Consider the following 16,757-nt stretch of genomic DNA (forward strand, 5'->3'; position numbering starts at 1 on the left):
AGGGTACTTGAAAGAGATATCTTTTGCTTAGCGTCTTGTTTTGGTTCGTATTCTGTGATGATGGAAGCCCTAGAGCACCTTGCGCATTTGGGAAAGTCAAGTCTTGAAGTCACCATCTGATACCACAGCTTTGCTTCCACGTATCCTTTGCTGCATGTGCAGTAGTTCTTAGATTTCCATACTGCACTGTTGCAGTTAGCCTTTTCTGCCTGCCCTTTAAAGTGAATTAACACATCAAATTCTATGGAACTTGGCACATAAAAAGGTACTGTCTCCTATATATTCTTTTCTGCTGTGACCCTGTGCTACTTTTATTAACTACTTGTTCTTTCACTTCGGGATTTTTAAAATCTTCCATTTTTATGTTGTGCCAGACAGTGTTCTCTGATGAAGCATTCAGCAGAGATCCTAAGATAAAGTTATTGCAGACATAATGTGAAGACAGCTGCCCAGAGAGACTCTGGGATGAAGTGCCAGATAACTGGTGTCCTGCTTGGTGTGGGTGCTGCTGTCTGCGCAGGCATCTGCAGTAGCTGGGAGTCAGACAAGGAGAAGAAAGAGGATTCTGCACCCTCGGCACCAAAATACTCTGTTAGATCTCTGACTTTGGATATATCGTACACATCATTTCGGTGCTTATGTTTAGGTACCTCAAAGCCAAATTAGATATTTGAAGCTCTTCAAGTGGAGCAGAAGGTACCTCACTTCCTCAGTTAATGCATTTACTGAAGGGGGGGAAAAAGACCTCTAAGTACCATAACTACTGTCTAACAGAGCAGAAAAGCCATTCTGTAGTTATTTCATGAAAGATAGCAATGCTACCAAACATTACCCATTACGGCAAAACTTGAGGTGAGTCAGGGTGTTCGGGGTATGCAGGTTCCTAGACTCTTGTCTTTACGACAATTACATTCATTGTTAATGCCACCGCTGAAAACTTAAAGAGGTATGCTTTATGCAGTGTCTCCTAGTGATTGCATGGGTTTATCAACAAGATGAGTATAACATCTACACAAAATCTCTACCATAGCCTGCCTGAGAACCTCTATGCTAAAATGTACGGTTCCTAAAAACGCAACAATCCAGTGGCTGAAAGAAGCTTCTTCAAAACAGTTCAGCTTTCCACAGTGACAACACAACAGAGATGAAAGGTTTAAAATAGTAATGACCTATAACTATTCCTCCCTGCCTTGATTTTAACCTTTCATTTTAAAGCTTTGACAAGATTTCACCTACCTCCATCTCTGATTGATATTGCTGAATGCAACCCCTCTCATTGCAATGTGCTTTTTTGACACTCTCTCCTCTGCTACTTATGTGTGTCTCTCTCAGCAGGCTGGAAAATCACTTTCCCTTGCCCTTCCTCTTCAACCTAGCATATTCAATACTAACTTTTAGTATTCCCTTTGATTCTAGCACCTGCAGTATCCAATATCGGGCTCCAGGCAGGAGCTGTTTCCTGATTAATTATTTGCCTATCATTTTCAAAAGACATTTGATACTCAGTAAGATAGCATACTATCCTTGGCAACATTTCATTTCCTATGGGTTTCCTTGTTTATTGCCTCCTCTGACTTCACACAATACATTATTATATACATAATAACTTGCCCCCTAAAAGGGATAGAGACACTCTTTGATATTCACCTTAAAATATGCCTCTGAGATTTGAGCACGTTTTAGTTCTGTATTCTTGCAGTGTGAATGTATATCAATCATTAATTTAATTTCTAAAGAGATTATTTCAGACTAATCTCATTAGAGATGATGATATTACCAGATAGACTTACATAAGACAATCTCATTAACTGTGCCTCAGGATGTCACTTTAGATACATTTCATACCCCAGATATAAATTCATTACATGCTTCTAACCATACTTAAGCTGACAAGTGATGTTTTCTATGATGTGTGTTAAAGACATGTTTATTATGTTTGGTTTTGTACTTTGCAAATATAGATATTTCCAGTTATACTTAAAAGAATTTAAATGCAAGCAAGAGTTTAAGATATTGTATATACATACATTGTTATTATGCTCTATCTTCAGTGTGATTCATATCTTCAAATGGTTTTAGATATTGCTGTTTGGGCTTACTTTCTCTTCCACTTTTGTATTGTTGCAAGTATCTAATATACATACCGCACAGTTCTGAAGAAATTAATATAAAAATGTTGAGATTTCTAGTTTATGGAAGATTCCTGTTGATTTTGATAAGATTTAGAATTAGTCCTTCTTCGTGATTATACAAAGATAAATTTAAATGTAAGAAGCGAGCCTCGGCTGTTGTAGGAGGAAAAATTTTCTATTGCAAAATGTGAACTGAGGAAGGAACTGTGTTATGGATAACTAGTAAGCAGTTTCAGATATGTGACACTGCAAATCAAGAAATGATTTATCACGTAGTTATCATTCTGTTTTCTATACATTGGATTTTTAAATGCAAGAAGACAGTTGGCTATGCCTTCTGGAACAAAGAAGGGTAATACTTGGATTCAAGCTGATGGAAAAAGAAAGTGAATACAGATGTAATGAAACACAAAGAATTCATCCAAGTTCCTTTGCAGTGACTTTTTGAGGCCTTAAAATATTCCTGTCGTCATTCAGTGAACCTGCCAAATGCTACATAGATCTCTTCAGAGTTAAACTGTTCTGTCAGTCCTTGGTGCTGACCGAATTAAGAACTGAGAAGTGGCTATCATCCTGCTTTGCTTAACAGGATGGAGAAGATTTCTCAAATAGCTCTGATTCTGTTCCTTAAACTGCTTTAGCAAGTTGACCAGTTTCATTCTCTCTTCAAACACAGTTTTTCAGTCAATGCAAAAGGACAGTCCTTTGTTCTTTCCTCCTCCCACCTCTCCAGTACAGACAGATATCTACGTCAAGGATGTACTCATTACTTACATCTAATTACTGCACATTATCAAACATTTACCAAAGTTACCATTAGAAATTACCATAACAGCATGCAAGACACTGTAATAAGACAATTTTTGTGGCACTAATGATCATGGCTGGTTCATGCTTGGCAATTTTGTTCAAGCTGTAGTTATGGCCTGCCAAAAAGATACATCCAAGATCCAGGAAAGTGCTACAAGACAGTATGAGCCTTCCTTCCCTAGAAAAAGTGTGTAGGTATGAGAAACTGCATCTACCACTAGACTCTTCGGTAGGATTCTGAAGTGAGATCAATGATTTTAGGCTGTCGTACTGAATGTCTGCATGCAGGCACTAGGAGAACTGTTGAAGTGACATTCAGTCAAGTGTCCACATTATAATGATAACATACAGCTCTGCTTTGTCTTTATCTCACATAAGACTGCCACTATCACAAGAATAGTTCAACCTGCTTGTAAAAGCCATTCTTGAAGAATGGCAGACGGAAGCACTATTCCAGTGAGATAGTGCTTATAGTAGTAGGCAGAGGAAAGAAGAATTTGCAGAAATGGTCTAATGGAGCATTCCATGGAAAGCACAAAATGCAACTCATTAATTCATCTAAGGTTTGCATGAGTCAGAGCAGCATTCCAAAGTAATGCCTTCTATCTGTTCTAGTTGGCTGGGAGGCGCTCTTCCATTTTGGGATCTGGCTTTGTTTTATGTTATTCATATTTGTTATTTTGTCTTGTCTTGGAAGAACATTAATTTGCACTCTTTGTGAAAGTAATGATATTGTGAAAGTAATGCAATGCATTTGAAGCTAGGCTGCTGGAGCTTATCTAACAAATCCTGAGGAGCATGGGGTCGGAGCATCATAAACTGTTACTGGTCAATGTTTAGTCAAGCTAGATGTCTTTAGCATTGATTGGCTTATGATGTTGGTAGGAAACACCTCCTGCTTGAAATTTGCCACACAGTCCTGAAAAGTCAAATGACTTAACTTGTTTTGGGTAATCTATAATGGACAAGAATTTGACTAAAGGATGACACCACAGTAAGAATGACCTTTTTTCTACTAAACCTATTTTAAACATCTCTGGAGATGCTATCTCCAGCAGCACTGCAGTGGAAAAGATGCAGGACTAAGAAAGGCAGCTGTCAAACCTAAAACAACACTGAATACTCAATATTTAAAAAAAGCGATGATTTAAGAAAAAAGGGAGATACTGTAAGAAAATGCTTACTTAACATGTTTGTTGTATTCATCACTAATTTTAGATTCTATGTTGATTTACAATTCTGTCTGCTAATCTTGGTATAAGAGTGGGAATAGAAAGATCAATACTGGAAGAAAAGACCTTAATGTATTGCTTAGCTAGAGAAAGACCCTTGTGAAAGAGGATCACCTAAAAGCAGGAATATTCAAACACACCCACAGTTATTGGGGAAGTGTCTGCTCATGTTTGAGGCTGATTAAAAACATTTGCTTCTTGATGCGTAGGAGTGTGTCTTAGCTTGCTCTGTCACTGGACCTAATATGTACTAGCTGTAACAAATTTGTTTTCTGATGGGTGTGTATGATCAATGCACTATTCACTAAATTCAGCTAAGAATTACATACTCAGTTCTAGCACATAGTGCTGGAACTTTATCTTGAAATACCTGAGAAAGTTTGAATGTCAAGTTAGATGGATCAGGAAATAAAAATTTCATTCCTTCAGAGAAATAATTAAGATAAAGGGAGATTTATATAAAATTCTTGAAATAAAGTTTACAAGTGAAATACAATTAGCTTTAAGTATGATTCTTTTAGTGACATTAAAAAGAATTAGGGCCAGGTAGCTGGACTTCATATTGAGCTGCGTAAGGGGAACAGTGATGTTCAACAATTTTCGGATGATTGTTGACTGTGGAAGAGAAGATGGTCTTTTCTGAGTTAGTAAGATAAGAAGAAAAAAAAACATTAATACTTCTCAGAGGAGCTGTGCAAATGCCCCATGTCATGTAAACTGCTGCATGTAATGTAGCAGATGTGTTCAGGGGAAACAGCATCCTACAGCCCGGAAGATCCCAGAGACAGAGGCCAACTTTTCATTGCTCTTTTGGGGGAAGGCCAAACAGCAGAGCTGTTTATTCTAGTATGGTGCTGCCTGACTGGTGGGTGAAGTGTAAGATTGCTGGCCACACTTCAGCCTTTTATAACTCGATATAGCTGGTTGTCCTTTTACCTAAAGGAACTGAAGGTAGGGCTCTTAGTCTTGTTGTTCACCCTCACTTCTTGAGAAGCTTGTGAATAAAACAGTTCTTCCTGTTTAGAAAATGCTGGAAATTACTCTATTTTATTGGATTGTTACTTATAGAAAACGGAATTTTCTAGTTCACTAGACTAAAATATGTCTAAATAAACACATATTTATTCAGTAATTTTTGGGGACTGACTAGTGTTACTGTAAAAGCCAAGTGAAACTGTTTGCTTAAGGTTTCTGATGAGATAGTCTTTTGCTACACTGCCTATTTCTTAGCACAGAGTTGTGCAGTAATTACAGTATATCAACATCTGAAGAACAAGCTGGGAGCAATCTCAGTTTTCCCTGTGGACTTGATAAAAAATTGAGAATAAGTAGCCAAGAAACTATATTACCTTTCTTTACATCTGCAGAATTTTCCTATCTATCCAAAATGTCAAAAGGAAATACCTTTGAATTTGTTTCTACTGCTTTTAATAATTTAAATCTCAGAAATATTTTTATAAATAAAACAAAAACTGTAGTAGAGTACTGAAACTTTAATGTTACAGTACAGTGGGTTCAATCTAACATACTCTGTTTACTCCTCTCTGCAGAAATTTTTATCTTACTATGTTTCTTTTTGGACGGTAAGGCACACAAGGCAAAGAGAGAGTTTCTTCAGAACCTAGTTTCCTGCCCAGTCTTATACTTCTTCCCAGGTTTTCCCTGCTTCGTTTTTACCTTGATGTTTACTATCAGGAGACTCTGTGGCTTTGTTTTCCCCATCAACTTTCAGTGTAATGCATGGACTGGAATCCTATATACTCTACTTACATGCTCAAACCTTGTTACGTGCTTTTTCCCGCAATCTCTAACAGTCTAGCACCTGTCCTGTTATTTCCAAAAGTATAACCTTGATTATTCATTTATCATTTAACTTTATTTGTAGCTAATGCAAATCAAATGCCTTATACATCAACCATGCCATCCTCTCATTCTTACCTAGTTTTTTTAGTTTTCCAAATTGGCAAATTTTGGTTATCTGAAATGTGAGCACATCCTGTATTTTTTTTCTTTACAATTCTGCATTTTATCTTCTATCAATAGACTTCAAAATTATTCAATATATTTTACGTGTTCCTAATCAGTTGCAATATTTGTTCTTTATATTCTTAATTCAGTTGATTAGAAAAGAAAGAATAGCCAAATCTTGAACTAAATCCTCCAATACTTATTATCATCTTGGGTTTAACATTTTGGGAGACATATATAAAACAAGCAGAGTAGTCTTCTCTCTGCACTTCTCCATTGAGATTAGAGCTCAATCATAAGTCCATAGAATTAAAAAAAGAAATCTATGAAGGATATATATACAGGACATTTCTGGACATTTTAATGTTCATATATTCATAAAGATTGCACAAAGTCTAATGAGATCAATGTGTTTAATGAGATTGCTTTATCATTTGCCTCTAGCTTACATCTAGTTCATGTGTGCTTTTCTTTTTTAGTATTTTATGGAAGTTCTAGTGCAATTGTACAAGTAAAACCTGACATCTAAAGGGATTATGTAGCTTCTAAGCTAAATGTTCATAAAAACAAAGTTCCAGAAATTTCTCTATTTATCTCCAGATTTCTCATTTATTCTCTATTAATTTTTGGTATAAAATATATGAGTTAACATGTATAGTTACTTTTGTAAATAAAAAAACCAACAAAAGCTCAAATAGTATTCTTGTTAATTACTGGCAAAACCACACCAATATTGCCTTTGTGAAATTCTTGTACCTGGAAGAAGGAATAACTGCATATTGCCCTTAAAAAAATTTTTATATGGGTGATTTCTATTAATTTATGAGTTCCTTCATATACTTCCAATAGGAAATAATTCTACAACTAATAGCACATTCCAAAAGAGAGAAACTTTCAGCTCCAACTGCTGTAGTAAGAGTTCTGATGTTTTCATATTTTTTACCACAGCTGGGATAATATTTGAAGTGTTGTTAAACCTTTCAGGCAAAAAATTCTCATCTGTACAGTTTTGTCCCGAAGCAAGGAAGAGAAAGTTATGTTGCAGATGGAATTCTTACAAGGGAATCTGAAATGATGAAAAAATGCTGAAGATTGTCTTCGGCTTATCCTATTCTTCAACATAGGACTGCAGCCTTAGTTAAGAAGCACATCTGATAACTGTAGTGGTTTTCATCATAGGTTTCAGCCTTCTTTTATATACCACTTACTCTTTCTGTGATCTTGGCCATTGGTATGGGGCTACCAGATTTCCAGCAGTGAAGGTGGTGTAATAATTGTACAGGCGAGCACACACGTTTTTGTCCTTACCGTTGTTTTCTGCATTTTACATCTTCCACATATGCAGACACACAGATCTTCAGCACAGTAAAATGAATGTTAGTATAAAGATATTCTTGGCTGAATTTTCTTCTCAACAAGTTGAGTTGTTTCATTTCTGTACCTGTGAGGACTATGTATAGGAAAGCATCACACATTATTATTAAAACAAATTCAAGTTCTGCTTACCTGATCAGCTATAGGAATATTGTAGGATGATTCTGGTGGTTAATGTAAAAATTACAGAATAATTTTAATTTACTGCCTTTTATTATTTCTCACAAAGCAACTGATTTTTTTTTGGAGACTACTTAAGCTTTTGTTTGTACTTGCAGTTGATAATATATTAATATTTGGTATATATTACTTGGCAGCATATTAAGCACAAGGAAATTGAATTATTTGAATTATTTTGTTCGTTAAATCTGCAAGCTATTCATTTACATGGAAATGTTCTAAAATCCAAAGTTCGCTTCTGAAAGAAAGAAATACTTAGAGGGAAAAATATTTTGTAAATAACTAAAAGTTCTCCAATTTCATGACTCCTATATTTTCCTCTATACGATTTTCATTATGTTACTTTAATACTTCTCCAAATAGTGATAAAAACAGTGTGTGAGGATTTTTTACAATAATGGAATAAAACTTACATCTTTTAGCAGTGAATCAATCTAAAAGGATCAATAAATAGGAGAGCTTAGCTAGATAAATCTACACAGTATATTATCATTATGGTGCTTTTCTCTGTAAATTTTAAAGGGAATAATTTTAAAGGAGTTAACAGTAATATGCCTTACAAATGTTGCATTTGAGTTATGTTTCAAGATACTTATGGGTAGACTTGAGAATGCATTATTCTTTTGGAGTATATTTTGAAGAAAATTCAGGATGTTCTAAGAGGATGCATTGTGATGAGGTAAGAAACGAGTGTCACCTTTCTAGTTCTCCAACGATTGCTGTAATATATAAGGCTTCTGTTTCTATATTCCACTGTAGTTACTGCTATGTAAGTGACAACAAAATTTTAATGCACATTCTTATTTAAGTGTTTTAACATTTCTTTACCCTGAAGGAAAGGGAGGGTAGCTTATAACATAGCTATGTATTTCTTTTGATTTGTGATGATACTCTGCCAGGTTTTTCCCACAGAAAATGAAAATTTGTTTAAAGCATACTCAATCACTCAAAAAATAAATTTCTTATGATTTTGTTCCTTTGGAATACTTAATAAATACAATCTGCAGACATTTTTGAAAATAAATATGCCACTAGATTTATAATACAAGTGTTTACTGCATTGCTTGATTGTCAAGGATCACAGATAAATTCTTTTGGTGACAACAGTATGGAAAATACAAGCCGCTGAAGACACTTACTTGTATCTAAATATGATTTTCTTACACTATGCAGTAGTTAGGACTGACTGCGGTCTTTTATGTACATTATGTTTATGAGTATACATATACTTGAATAATCCAAATTTTCCTAAATTATACAAACATGAGCAGAAACAGCACCCTGAAATCCATTCACCCTCACAAGAGACTTTTTAATTAACAGTCACATCTGTGCGAGAATACTATATCTTGCAAAGTTAGCAGCAACTTAAGCCATATTATTAAATTTTGTAGAAGAGTACAAATCTCAGTAGACCTGTTTAACAATTCAGGAACTAGTGTGGAATGATACGTCTGGCCTCCTGAGTCTAGTTTGGAAATATCTAAATTTTCCATAATGATGTCATTAAATATTTAATAGTATAATATTTTGAACACCTTTCCAACATAAATGACATTAAAATTTAACCTGTTTAAACTGCTAAAGGTTATCTGAGAAAATTCTATTAGAATACACTTTCAAAAGCAATTAAAGATGCCTCGATTTTAAAAGATAGCTTTTGTGAGGAAACTGAATTAATGTAAACAATAAAAAGTGAAGATCAAAGTGAACAGTTAGATTGCTTTTGAAATATTTCATAAGGCTATGGGATAAAATTCTCAAACATATTTTATTTTGTAACATAGTAGTGTTGATCCTATCTAATCCTGACCAGATTCTAGCTACAATCCCAGGCCAATCATTCGATTAAATTATAGCAAAGGCTGTAAATATTCATCAAGAGCCTGAAGAAATACTGCCAACTTGAGATAAGACAAAAATCCATGATTTGGGAGGAAAAAAAAATCTGAACTGTTACAATAAAACAGAGCTTTAAGCATGCTTAGGAAAATACTTTTCCATATATGCTGGCCATTGTGGTGCTTGCTGCTACTTGCTGCTAAGGGACTCTGTCACTAAAACTTTGATTTTGCCTAATTTTTTCTTTCTCTTTTTACCTACTGTCTTTACTATGTCATCCAGGTGCACTAGGCAATAGGTTATGAGAATGCACAGGAATGCATTTTCATTGGAGTAGTAAATCCTTCATGCTGGGTAAAAAGCAGCTCATGGACCTACTATCTGCCTTCACTGAATTGCCATCTCACTAGGATCCTCAACATCTTATTAGCATTATCAGCATCTCCATACAATGGTATTTCAGAGTAGGGAGGGAGGAAATTGGAAGTTATGTATCAACAGTGAGGAAAGAACGTAAGTGTTCAATCACAAGAAACTGAAGACAGCATTTCTAGTTGGCGTAGAAACTTAATGGTAGGCATTCTTTTCTCCAGCATTTTAAAGACCTGCATGAGTTTGCGAATGCAACTTCATGCTTAGGTCAAACACAGTAGGTTCCATTTCAAATAAAAAATGGAGTTCTTGGAGGAGAACTTGTATTAGAGTTTTTCTCAGTGAAGAAGAAATGGAAATGCCGGACACTTGACCAAATTATATTCATTATTTGCAGTGTGGTAGTATGTATTACCAGCTTTCCTTTTAAGCTGATAGTGGTCAATTAAGGTTGCAACAGCAAACCTTTGTGAGAATTTTGTTTAATCAGTTTTGCAGTCTATAGCACTCATTCTCCAAATATTCCTGTATAAGCTTAATCTAAGTAATTGTATTGATCTAATGGGGTCGTTCATGCATACAGATTGGCAGAACTGGATTTTAGTATTGAATCTGTAAGGGAAGTAGGCTAGGATTCATGTTAGATGTTAACATAATATGGAGAACATTACATTCATTCCCTTGAGAGCCAAACACAATATACTACATTCATCTGTGTTTTAAAGATAATGAAGTGTGAATGAAATCACACACCATGTACCACACTCACGGTGGTATTGAATGGTTCTCTTTTTGAAGTTCAGATGAAATAATTCCATTTAACTGGAAAATCTGTCACCACTTCCAGTTGTCTATTGTCTTTAACCTAACTTTCCTCAAGAGGAGCTTGAGGAAGAAGAAAGGTCATGAAAAATCCATCTTCTCTGAGACTTGCTTCTACTAAAAATCATACAGTAAGGTTTAAATACATTCAGTTGGTGACCTCTTGTATAAAAATGAGTGGCCAGTCATTTGGAATGGCTGTCAGAGGCTATGATGAAGGGCATAGCTTTTAAGCTAACACTAACACTATATCTGCAGTACTTTTGTAGGTGGAGAGAAATGAAAAAAGCATGGAAGGAAGCTGTTCCTGTTTGGTAGTGGTTTAATGTAATCTTTACTGTAAATATTCAACCTCTTAACAGTTTTGATTTTGGCTAAATCATCATATCACTTTCCTTCCAGAGATTTTCATTTAATGAAATTATAAATATTCCTCTTTTTTTTTTAATTTTCAACATGTAACACATTGAAGAATTGGTCAGTGGCATAAAATCTTCTGGAACTCGTACGTTGCATGAGAAACTTCTGTGACTGCAAATGGTGAAATGATAAAACTGTGTCTTCTGCTGACATACCATGTCTTACCATGAGCTCTTTCCATTTGTCCTTAGCTTTTTTTCCCCTCCTGCTGGATCTGTTTTCTCAATTTTTCACTTTACTATTTAAATGGAATACAACAAGAAGTAAAAAAGTGTTACAAATTTTGATTATGAACGGTCTCTAGATTCTTAGGAGAAGATCATTTCCACATCGGGTTAGCTCTCAGCTATCTGTCTCCACTGCTCACAAAACTTCTTTATTTTTTGGTTATTTTTCTTCAGATTGACAGTCACTTCTCTGCAATCTTCTCTCCTCAAACATCTTCCCATTTGCCAATGAGTAGTTTCTCTTCAGTATCCTCTTCTCTCTATGATACTTTATGTTATCCACTTCAGGCTTTCCAGAATTAAATATATAAATAAGACAAAACTTGAGAGGTAATAGCTCAGTTTTGGTAGAGTTCAGAGCAAGCAGTACTGTCAAAAATTCAGGCTTTTAATTGGATTCCTACTTGGAGAGATAATAGGAAGAGTCTAGTCTGTTCTCCCTAAAGTACTATTTTAATCATAATTGAAGTAATCATTTACTCTGCTAGATCCTGATTCTTCAAAAGTTAGTGATCGCAGTAGGCACTACTCTTGACAGTCTCTGCAGGATTTGGTGCATAGCATGAGAGCTTGCCTTTGGCTGTAGTTCCTTCTGTTACTCTTTCTTTTCTTCTTGCTTTTCTTGCAGTATTTCATATTTCTATCTGTATGTCCTACCACCATCTTCACATTTAACATCTTAAATATATTTCTTGTAAGTCATTTTCCATTATCAAATCTGGCCTTTCAAATCTCTTTTTTACTTAATAGAAAGGCTTATATTGTCCTAAGTTAACATTTACCTAGAAACTGCATTCAAAGAGGGTTAAAAAATGAACTTTTATTAAGTAAACTCCTTTGTATTTATAACATGTGATATTAATAATTTATTAGATAACATGTCATATTTTGGTCCACAGGAAACATGAGTTTCACACTGGGGATCAGCATGGGTCTTGCCTAAGGGAAACTTGATTATTTGAACAAGACAGAAGACCTATAGATTTAATGTTCAGGACTCCAACTCTACAGCATGATATTGAAATATTGTGTGAAGCTCAACATTAAACTGAACAGTAATCTTAGAATTAACCAGCAGGCACAGGGAAAAAAAAGGCAATTATATAAGTACACTGCTTTTTCCCTTCAGTAGAAGACATATATGTAGAAGTAGTCAGATGACATGGAATTTTAATATTTCAATATATCACTAGCTTTAATATTAAATGACTGAACTAAGTTTGTATAGAAAAACAAAGCTTAAAGCTTTGACTTAGTACTGATGAATAGGAGAAAATGTTTGTAGATGTTTTGCAATGATGTGCCAGCTTTGAAAAGGATTAAAATATTTTAAAGCACAATTTAACTTTCATTATTTCTTACCATTCATAATACTCAAAGCAAGACAGATTCCTTCATCTTACAAGTGGATCCTAGCTAAACTGGGAGGGCATAATGAAAACAGAACTGGATCCTACCCATCATGCTGGGTGAGTGCTAGTCCAAGAGACAGCAATGAAAAAGAAGCTTCACAGTAGCTCTAGAGAGTAACAGTAAATACACTGTGTGTTAAGTCTCCCACTCTCAGAATTGCTCAGTACAATTGCTCAATAGAATTATTTGCTATTACTCTTTTTTTTGTAGGCATTCTTGAGGCAACTATAGTTCGGCTGTAAAACAGGTAGGACTGACTGAATCCCAAATGCCAGATTGTTCAGGAGACTTAGAGAATGGTAGCTCTGCCCTCTTTCTCTCTCCTGACTCTTTTCAGTCTTGATGTGAGAATGGTGAGAGAAAGAGAATTGAGCGTTTCAGCTTTAATAACTATGTAGATAACTTTACCATATCACATTTGGGGCTACTAGAAAAATGCTGCACTTAATTTGGGCTTTGAATATCACTTGACTGCAAGATTGTACCTACATTTTTTTTTGGTCTTTGTTCTTGTATCTTGGAGAAGGCGAGTATTCAGATGTAAATAAAGATACAACTTTCTTCTTTCAGTCAACTTTACCACAATAATTTGCTCTTTGAATGGAACTCTTTTTGTGCACACATATTTTCTTAGATTACTGATTAACGTATCTTGTTTTTAGTAAGTGCTTCTTCAGACTGCAACTTGGCAATTCATAACTTGGTTTCTTGAGTCTAGTATGACAGGATAATGTTGGTCATATCACCTCCTGAAAGAATAGAATAGGTACACACCATCAATCTCAAGACTTCTTCTTCCTCTAGTCTTCTCTAGTTGGAATTTGGTACACACCAAGCTTTTGTGTAAAAGTGATTCAGACCTATTTCATAGATGTGGGCACTATTGTTACCATTACAGACAGTAAGTTGCACAGTCTGCTATCAAACTGACTAATGGATTTTCTGCTAAACCATCTGGTGTGTCTTTACTAAAAAGGTACTGCTTTTTTTCAGATGGAAAAGCCTTTCAGAAAAGTCTATCTATCATAGCAGAGCTCACTGCATCTTGAGTTCCTAACTATTGTATTGTCTTTTAGCATCTTTGATACTTACTACTGTTCCCAGACATAGTAACTCTGTATTTTATATGTTTTGATGCTCTTTTGTATATGCTCCCAAGGTCTGGAATTTTTGGGAGTGGCAATCAAAATAATAACTTTTAATGTATATTCTATTCTATTTTAAGGAATTTTTGAGGCAGGTATAAAATTTCGTTTGGATTGCTATCACAGAACATGACTTAGTGCAGTTTTTTTCTTCCAGCAGTAATCAGCTTGCAAAAGTTCAGTCAGTGAGCCTTAAAGTCCAAGCACTGCAGTGCAGTGAGAAGGCTTATCAACTATGAATAAACTGTTTTTTGCAAACTTGTATTTAATTTTAAAATCTTTTTAGCACTCTCTAATCATTTCAGTATATTATTTCATATGTTTTCCTTCTTTTATTCTTATTTAAAAGTAATAAAACCTCATTTGCCTAATTATCTCTGTAATAATAGGCAGCCTCCAGTCTTGTATATCTGAAAATCTCTACAGCATAATTTAAAATATATCTATCTTCATGCATGTTTTATGAAGGCTTTGTCTGGCAGCTCAGCAGGTGTTTGAAAGAAGAAAAATGATTACAAGTCAGATGACAATCCAAGAATGGGGAAGAAGGAGACAAAGGGAGAATTTATCTCATCTAAACTGTGACTCCAAGCACAGACTTTAAGTAAAACATTCTAACCCTCAGACGCACGCAGCCTGTGGCTCTTTGATTGCTTTGAAGATACAGGGAGAGAAAAAGCTAGAAGAGAAAACAATCTATGTAAGGTTTAAAAAGTCAAGAGGTGATAAGGCACACTGCATCTAACATGATAGAATTGTCTGAAGCTTCAGTTTTCATTGTATCAGCTTACTGTTTATTAATGAATACAGTTCCTTGGCTATACCGTGCACTGTGACTGTGTTAGCTGTAATCTAGTTAAAATCCATTTTATGTTTTAGTCTAGATGACATCTCTGATGGAGTGGCAAAAGACAGACTTTGTCAGTGTGTTTTGGAGTTTGTTTCACAAGCACGCATCTTTCTGCTTCTTGGCTCCCAAATTGTAACTGTGATTAAAAGTACTCTGAAATAATGTTCCGATGGCTGTTAAAACATTATTTCAGCCAGCAGTTCCACTGTGGTCTTTATGTTTGAATAGTATCTCCATTTCAGATTTTCTGTTAAAATTACAGATTAAAAGTACAGATGTGACTGGAATAGATTAGCAAAGACATTTCACATCTGTATGAGCTATATGTTAGCTTTCAACAGACCACACAGAGACACTGAAAGAGTTCTAGAGATATTGGAACCTGCATAGTTGCCAAATATTCAATCGCAAGATGCTCAAAGATATCCTCAAGCCAGGTTTTATATTGCCTAGACCTACCAATGTCCGATGGCTTTATGCCCACGAGTTTCTCGAGAAGGTACACAGGCAGCAGATAGGATCTTCCCTCAGTAGCAAGACCGCGTAAGAGGTATCTCCAGAAATTAACAGGAATGCATTAGAAAGCTGTATAAAACTTAGCCTTTTGAGCATGCTTTGAATGAATGTGAAATTTTAAAAACTCAGAAGAGTTCTTCACAGTAAGTTGTGTATTTTGTATTAAGCATGTCTTATTGGCTGTAAAACTTTGTGTACAGCTATGCTACCACACTGTTACAAATAATAATGCATTAAATTAGCAGTGATTGTACACAGTAGGTGACATTACGGATTGAGCATTTGCCACAGAATAAATACTTTTTTCCCCATTTTGAATATATAAAATATAACTAACACTACTCTAGGAAGGAAATAGAGTTAGACTGATATTTCTAAAAAAAGAAAAAAAGACTGTCTCCACCTTGTATTGTAATACTAAATCATTATAGTACTATGTTTCTAGTGGGTCAGATTCTTACACTCGGCAACCATCATTCATTATTTTGGTAATGCCAAAAACATCTGGTTCCAGAAGTTTATTGAATCATTTTACTCTGTGCCGAAGCCTTTTAGTACATCTGTCTCTGTGCTACTTACGCATTCTCTGAGAGATGTTTATAGAAGGCAAAGGTTATGATCAAAATTAAAATGGAACTCACTTTCTAATATAAATCTTCTAAGCAATGTATAATATCATATATTGAGTTACAAAAGGGAAAAATACTTTTTTTTCAGTTAGCATTTTTCTGCTTTTAGAGTAGAATCAAAAGCTACATTGCTACATCACGACTTCATATTTTCTTAGTCTCAGGATACGTGAGACTCAAGATGTATTTGATTTTGAATTTGACAGTGTTGCAGCATCCCTTTGAGTTGTTGCGATGATTGTTATCAGTTTCATTTTTTTCTTATACAAACATAGTATAAAAAAAAAAAAAAGAAGAGGGACTAGGTCAGGTGGAAAAAGGGGGAAAATGCAACTGTGAACAATTACATATCCTTGGAAAGAAAAGTTTCAAAACACTGAAAGGAGCTGCAGTAACAAGTAAGACACAATACAGAACGGGAAGCCTGGGGTTTAGACAGAGACTGATATATTGCTGAGAGAAAGATGGAGCAGAGAGACAGGCCTCAATAATGATGGAAAGAAAACTTCTAAGACATAGGGAGGATTCTGAGCAGTTTTCTGAAGCTCATAAAGTCATCAATTTACTCTAAACCAGGTCTGGAAAAAAAGACTTCCTTGGAAGGATACCATGAGCAGGGGGAGAGCAGTTTAAACTCTTTTTCCTGTTCTGTTTTGCAAAATCCTTTCAAGTTAACTTTTGAAAAATGTGTTGTATTCTAGGTTAAGTTTGCATATCATCTGATTTCTTCAGATGTAAAATCCTTTTAGTTTTTTAAAAACATTTACTACAGAGGAAAGATCTCATAGCTCTAGCCATTCCCATTAGCCTTTAGAGATGGAGAAC

Source organism: Rhea pennata, chromosome 4, assembly GCF_028389875.1.
Source record: "Rhea pennata isolate bPtePen1 chromosome 4, bPtePen1.pri, whole genome shotgun sequence".
NCBI lineage: Eukaryota > Metazoa > Chordata > Aves > Rheiformes > Rheidae > Rhea > Rhea pennata.